The sequence below is a fragment of the Myotis davidii genome, unplaced genomic scaffold (assembly GCF_000327345.1).
Source record: "Myotis davidii unplaced genomic scaffold, ASM32734v1 scaffold1, whole genome shotgun sequence".
NCBI lineage: Eukaryota > Metazoa > Chordata > Mammalia > Chiroptera > Vespertilionidae > Myotis > Myotis davidii.
The window spans coordinates 3,384,829-3,392,348 of NW_006294681.1; the positions used below are offsets into that span (position 1 = coordinate 3,384,829).

Consider the following 7,520-nt stretch of genomic DNA (forward strand, 5'->3'; position numbering starts at 1 on the left):
ACAAACATAATCAGACATAGATTTTTCCTGAAGGAGTTTATAGCCTAGTATTGGAAGTTAAGCAGGTACACAGCTAACTCCAAATCAAAGCAGCATATAGAAACCGCCCTGAGATAGGGTTCTACTAGTGTACAGGAGAAAGAGACCATTCGGAAAGAGAAAGTCCTTGTGGCTGGCATATAGCTGTTTCTTAAAAGAATCCTATTTTGGAGATGTTACATTGAATTATCTTGCGTAAAGAGGGCTGTGTTAGTGTGTGATCAAGGAGCTGAGCCAGACTCACTGGGATGTAGATCAAGCCTGGGACTCGCCGTGGCCTTTGAGAACAAGGAACACAGCATGTCCACTTGCTGCTCCACAACTTGTGCAAATCACATGTGTGCTCATGTGCTTTCTTATTTTTGATAGCTTTTCAGGAAATGCTCCAATAGTGATTTGATTTGCACTCATTCCCAAGGGTCTCCTTGTAGAAGATAATTGAAGGTTTTGAAACAGTCACATGAAAGATAGCATCTGTTATAATTATATTGAAATAGCTGATAATTTGGAAGACTTCTTAAGATACAGTCATACTTCAAGGTCTCATTACGGGCAATGACCATTGTATAATAGAACATTTCCTTTTATAGTTCAGCTTTTTTATTATTTATATACTAGTGACCCAGTGCATGGATTTGTGCACATTGAAAGGAAATTAATTAGATGGTGGCCGGTGGGGTGGGACTGGGCGAGACAGGCCGGACACGCCCTGGAGCCAACCTCCCACAGTCCCTCCCCAGGCTCTGTGGATTGAGCGGGTTCCCTCTGGCAGGTGAGGTCCCTCGGCCTGGCCTGTGGGGAGTGGGCTGAAACTGGCTCTCCATCATCCCCTGAGGGGTCCGGAGTGCGAGAGGGCACTCTGCAAAGTTGCTGTCTACCGGGTGTGGAACGCAAATGCAAGTGTGCGGTAAACCATATTCGGGCCGACAGTGCCCCAGCAACAACAGAACCCATGGCCGAAGGTGGAATCCCACGAGGAATCGGGCTCCCTCCTCTCTGGTTGGTTTCAGGGTTTGTCACCCGAGAACCCCCGCTGCCAAGTCAATGCAGCTCGGCTGCTCCTGCATTGAGTGTCTGCCCCCTGGTGGTCAGTGCACGCCATAGTGACCAGTCAGATGGGTGGAGGGACACTTAGCATATTAGCCTTTTATATATACAGCTAGATAAATGGGTATTTGGAGGAAGTCCCAAAGGGCAGAGTCAGCCTGATCACCTTTGTATAATCAAAGTGTCATTTCTTTCCTTATATTCTGATTACCCAGGAATACAATTATTGTGGAAACTTTAGAAAATATGCAAACATATAAAAAGGAACTTTTATTTTAAACACTGATGATCCATTAAACATAGGCAGTTAATTTTGTTTCCATCACAAATTGCAGTAAAATAACAGGAAATATATTTTTAAAGTGCACAACCCTACAAGGATAGCCAAAACAAAAGAGGAGACAACAGTGACATTATTTTGGAAGCTAGAAGCAGATGCTTGTATGATAATGGACTTAGCAGATGTGAGGAGCAAGCCTGTGTACATGACAGAAACTCTTAAAGTCCCAAGATTTGGTGACAACAGTTACCAATTTCACTAGAAGTTGGAGTGAAAGGAGGCTCAAATCATCTGCATTGGTTAGAAGCTGTTTAAGAAGCACTTACATCTCCAAATCCTCTCCCAATCGTCGGTGGGTACCTGGAGATACCCTCTGGAGATGATGAAGAGAGAGTCTCTCTATTAGGGGACACAGGCATAATTGGTCAGGGTCAGGATACCGCAGTGAAGAGAGGGTGATTAAAGGACATCCTCATACTTCCTATCCCCCTCCTGCCCCACTTGCCCTCCAATGCATTGGTAGAAAGGCTTCTACCCAGACAAGCGGCCGGAGGTTCTTTCTGGAGAATCTGACACCCAGGGACTTCTCTACTATGGCCCAGCTGGCTCCTCCTGCAGTGAAGGCACAACAGATAAGGCCCCTTGTGTGCTTGGCGTCTCCATTCTGGTTTCTAGCAGTGGTTGTTCCCTTTCTTAGATATGAGCAGTTAAGGATATTTGAAGAAATCCTATCACATGTAAGAGTCCACAACAAACAGAAGAAGGCAAGGTATAAGAAAGAAATACCTGGGAAGAGAAAACTTCAAGAAGTTAATCATTCAGATCTTCAGAGAGAGAAGGAAAGAAATTGCAACCATGCCATAGGAATGGGATGCAATTAAGAAACTGAAAACATGCCCTGATTGGTTTGGCTCAGTGGATAGAGCATCGGCCTGCAGACTGAGGGGTCTCAGGTTCGATTCCGGTCAAGGGCATGTACCTTGGTTGCAGGCACATCCCCAGTAGGGGGTGTGCAGGAGGCAGCTGATCGATGCTTCTCTCTCATCGATGTTTCTGATTCTATCCCTCTCCCTTCCTCTCTGTAAAAAATAAATAAAATACTTTTTTTTTTTAAAAAAAGAAACTGAAAACATGAAAGCAGAAATGAAAAATCTTATAGCAGAAACAGAAGGCAGAATTGAAGAAATTTCTTAGAAAGTAGAGCAAAACAGGAGAGGATACAATAAGAAAATTGGAGAACCAATTTAGGAGCTCCATTATCTAAATAATAGGTAAAGTAGAGAGAGACCAGAGAAAGTGGATTAGAGGAACTAGCAACAAAATTATTCAAAACATTTTCTCAGAACTCATGGACATACACTTACAAATTATGAAGTTCCCACTGAATTTCCAGTATGGTAGATCAAAATACATCCACACCAAGGCACTATCATTGGGACATTTCTGGATGCTGAGGGAAAATCTCAGTGAAAAAAATAAAAGTCAAAAGGTCAAAGAACCTGGAATTTGAATATCAAACATCTCAACAGCATTCTAGAAACTAAAAGTCAAGGAAGCATGTTCAGAATTCCGAGGGAATTTACATCCCACTTAGAATTCCTTACCCAAACGTTTGATAATTTGAAATGGCTTCTCAAGGTCCTTTTCAGGTATCAAAGTTACTAAAAACTTACTTCCCAGGAAACTACTGGAAAATCTGCTTCACCAAAAGGGAGTAAACGAAGAAAACAGATGTGGGATTCAGGAAACAGGAGATCAGACAAAGAAGAAAAGCAAAGGAGATTGCCAGGAAGATGGTGACCCGAGGTTGCAGGCAGAGAGGGTGTCGGTCAGATGTGAGCGGAGGAGAAGGTTCTAGAAGAGTTTCCTTAGGACAATGAAATTGATAGACTGCATGATGTCTGAACTTCCTGAGAGTCAGGCATTTGGTAAAAAGTTTTGAACTGAGTATATAGGAAGCTAAGGTGGAAAAAAATCCAAGATAATTAACTCCAGAGAAAACAAAAAGTTGTGCAGGAAAGGAGAACTAATAATATATTAATACACAGAGCTCAGCTCTGAATACTATTTATGTCATCACAATATTAGAAACTGACTATTGAACTAGCCAAAATTACTGGCAAAATGGGGTAAAGGGAATGGTGATATGTGTGTGTGTGATGGTGGTGGTGGGGGGTGTCTGACAGGAGGAAATTCATGCATTTTCCCAGGTAGTATGGTATCTGCAGGGAACATCTTCATTCTCTGTAGGAAAGGTCAACAGACAATTCTGGAATGGAGCAATGCAATCATGCTGCTTAGCTTTGTGGTGTGAATAATCAGCTAAAAGAGTTGAGGAGGAAATTGGTGGCATATGGGATGGGACTGATCGTTTTCATAAGAAACCTTTCAGAATTATTTAACCTTCTAAACTGTGTGCATGTATAATTTTGAGGAAAATAAATATGAATAGGAGCAATTGCTACTCTCATTTTGTTACACTTTTAAAAATGTTTGTACACAGGTATACACTGTACACACATACGAATTTTCTTGGAGTGTTGGCTTTGGCCAGATATTGTGCCGGACCTTAGGAACCCAGGCCAGTGTAGATGAGACCAAGTGTGCTTCCATCCCATGAACACTTTCTCTAAAATGCTGAAAAGTTCATTTCAAACACCTGCTATGGAAAATAATAGACCATCCAGTGTAGCAGTTCAATTTTCAGCTAGCAAGATGTCTATAAAATCAACTGAAATGGTCACTGGTAGTTCAGTTATATGCTTTGGAGGCGATGCCACATTATATCTGTTGTCATAATACATTCTCACACAATCTCTACGAGGTAGATGTTGTTACGTGAGGCTCAGAAGGGTCGGTAGATCACCTAAAGCCTTACAACAGGTTGGTGGTAGAGCTGGGATTTGAACTTGGGTCTTCCTGATTCCAGATTCATACCCCAGACTGTGATCAATTGAAACATTTTCCCAGGTAGTATGGTATCTGCAGTGAACAAGATTGAACATCTGTCTTTGGGGGATCTAATATCAAGATCACTATGAGAGTTCCTTGCTTTGAGAGGTGACATTTTCTTTGAAAACTATAGAGAAGGAAAAGCTCAGTGAGCATAGGGTACTATCTTTAGTTTCTTCTAATGGATGTATGTTCAATGTTAAAATGCTTTGGATTAAGACATGACCTTGCATGATTAGAGTGATTTATTTATCCATTTATTATTTATCCATGTACTTAATAGAATTGTAAGGTATTCTGGAACTAGGAAGAAGTGATTATTACACATAAAATTAATGACAATAGCTGGAAGCTTTATTTTTATAAAACACTAGAGGCCTGGCACATGAAATTCGTGCACAAGTAGCATCCCTAGGCCTGGCCTGCGATCAGGGCCGATCTTCCCTGGCTGCTGGCAGCTGGCCCAGCCCCCTGCTGCCATGGCTGCAGGTCGCTCTCTGTGTGTGGGGCAACCACAGGGGGTGACCGGTGGGGTGATTGGGGCCCTGGAACTGCCCACGTCCGCCACCACCCACCCCTCCGGTTCCCTGTTCTCCATTGGGTGTTCGGAACCTGCTGTCCGGGGGGAGGGAATGAGAGGTTGGCTGGCAGGTCGGGCAATCGGAGCCTGTTGAGTGTCTGCTCCCTGGTGGTCAGTGCACATCATAGCTAACCAGTTGTCCCACCGTCTGGTCAGTTTTTATATTATGCTTTTATATATATATGATTGTTTAATTATTATTAAACATTTTTGTTTAGAAAACAGTTCAAACATTATTTATTTGGGGGTAAAGTGCTTGTTTCTATGAAATTTTGCATTAATAGGTTCTGCCACCCCAGTAAAATTATGGTAGACTTTGCAGAAAATTTGTAGAGGTGACAGACTTGAGCATGAAGATATTTTGAAATGTCTACATTTTCTTACAAAGGTTTTAGATTTTACTGTCTCTCATTGGACTGTAACAGACTTTTCAGTCTGCTGTAGAGGAATGTCCGTAACATAATTGACTCTTTTTTTTTTTTGCATAAAGGAGGAAGACAATGGTGGTATAGTGCCCTAGGATGAGAACGGAAACGTCTGAGCTGCAGCTTTGGTTTTTCCTGAAAGCCTGCATTGTTTGTCTTCATCTAACCCAGCTTTGATGGACATCTCTGGCAGTTGCCTGTACACATGCTCTAATGAAATATTAGGAATGGCTGTACATTGAAAAGAAGCCCCATATTATATATCACTGCTGGTAGTATTCATATTTTTTACACACACTGTTTATTGCTTGTATGTAGAAGAAATGAAACTAGTTTTCAGAGTTGTTATTAATATGAATATATATCATGTACTAATGTCGAGACAGGAAAAATACATTTCCAGCATTAGCAGTCCTTCATTTCCTGTCTCCAACAGAAAATCCACTCCTTCGGAGAATAATGTAAGTCTTGATAATAAAATAAGAGCTTTGATTAAAAACAGCATACAGCTTCAAAGTGGAATGTAAAGGATTAGTAAAAATCATATCTCATGTTATTTCCTAGCCCTCACACCACAGCTGATGTCAGGCTGGGTTGTTATTATGGAAAACAGTTTTGGAATTAATGCAAAAACATACTCACTTTATATATTTCTGTCTTAGTAAAAGGATTTATTTGAAGATACGAATCTAATCATATTTATTTGACATATTAGAAGCTGTGGTTTCTAAGACAAAAAGAAAGTAGGTACCTTGAATAGCTCCTTTTTCATGATAGAAACATAAATTTAATAGTACCTCTATAATAATTTAGTGTTGTACATTTTGTAAGACTTCAAAATATTTTATTCTGTGAATTTCATGTCTTCAGTATATTGAAACTTTTCTTTCAAAGGTGTCCAACAGTATATTTTAATTAATTTTAAGCGTTACTAGCAAATTTTAGCATATGTTTATATATAATTAAGTGTGACAGAATGAGGTGACTTATGTAAAACAGTAGAGTGCCTGGTGCAAAGCAAGTACTTAATAAAATGTTTATTGTCATAATGATTGTCATAAAACTAATAACTTCAAAAACATAGTCCTGATTTGGAGGGATTTTGTGATGCAAAATATATGTTAGAAATAGAAATAATACAGGTGGAATAAGCATGTGCTGAGAGATTTTAGAAGTGTTGAGTATCGGGGAAACATGGAGGTGTGGAAGGTGTAGGGTGGAGCCGTGGGCAGGGAGAGAAAGCACTAGAGCTGCAGCCGAGTGAGGAAGGTGGCGTCTTGTGAAGGGTCAGGATGTGTGGCTGCCAGGTCCACATCAGGGCAGCATGAGGCAGAGCCGCCGAGGGGCAGAGGCGAGCCCTGGATTCTTCCTTCCCAGGGTTTCTCGTGTGTACACAGAAATGAAGCAATGGCAAAGCATGGCTACACACGCTGGCATATTTAAACATTTATATCTTACAGAAAAAACTGATGAACCACACACTTGCCAAACACTGACTGCAGGTGTGGCCTCCTTTGTGGTCAACATCAAAAGACAAACTCCCAGCCCTGTCTTGGAGGAGAGGCCCTGGCACGGAGGTTCACGGGCACCCACCTCTCTGCTCCTGGCCCCGCTGGGTTGAGCAGCCAGGGGTGTTCCTGGACCCAACTTCTGATGCTTCTTGTAGTCTCCAACCTTCTGTCCCTTAAGAATACAAAGTAAACATAACAAAAATGAATCCAAATGACTTTCAAGGTGGTATCCAGTTTCCATATTTTCCCCTTTCCTCTCTAACACATAAATATATATTATATATAAAATTAAGGAATCACATTTATTTGCTGTATATTTTCTGAGCCAAAAGACTAAAATCAACTACTTGGTTCAACGTGTGGTATCCATTGACTAGATTGTGTGGCAGTTTAATATTCTTTAATGTGGAAAACTGCTTGTTTCTGCAGCTAGTACCTCAGAGTCAGATGTGAATGCTGTTGGACAGTGATGCTTCTGTAGAGATGAATTTGAAAGGTCATCTGTCAATGAACAAAAGTGCAAATAACTATTCTCAGGTCTATCCTGTTTTGATGGTGGAAAGGAAAGGTATGCAACAGCCCCTGAAATAGGGGAAGAAGCTTCCTAAAGCAGAAGTGTACGTATGTTTGGGGAGTGGCGTGGGGGGAAGTAGTTACCTAGAAATAAATGATACATTTCAAAGATC

At 41.1% G+C, this 7,520-nt stretch overlaps 1 protein-coding gene across 2 annotated transcripts in view; it reads left to right on the forward strand.

Moving 5' to 3' along the window:
- The window catches only part of CA8 (carbonic anhydrase VIII), a 79,920-nt gene extending 73,428 nt beyond the window's left edge, over positions 1-6,492 (forward strand). For both annotated transcript variants that reach the window (XR_435944.2, XM_006769050.2), the window contains one exon: positions 5,389-6,492. The gene's annotated coding sequence lies outside the window, so the exon portion shown is untranslated. The remainder of the gene's footprint in view (positions 1-5,388) is intronic.
- Positions 6,493-7,520: the final 1,028 nt, after the last annotated feature.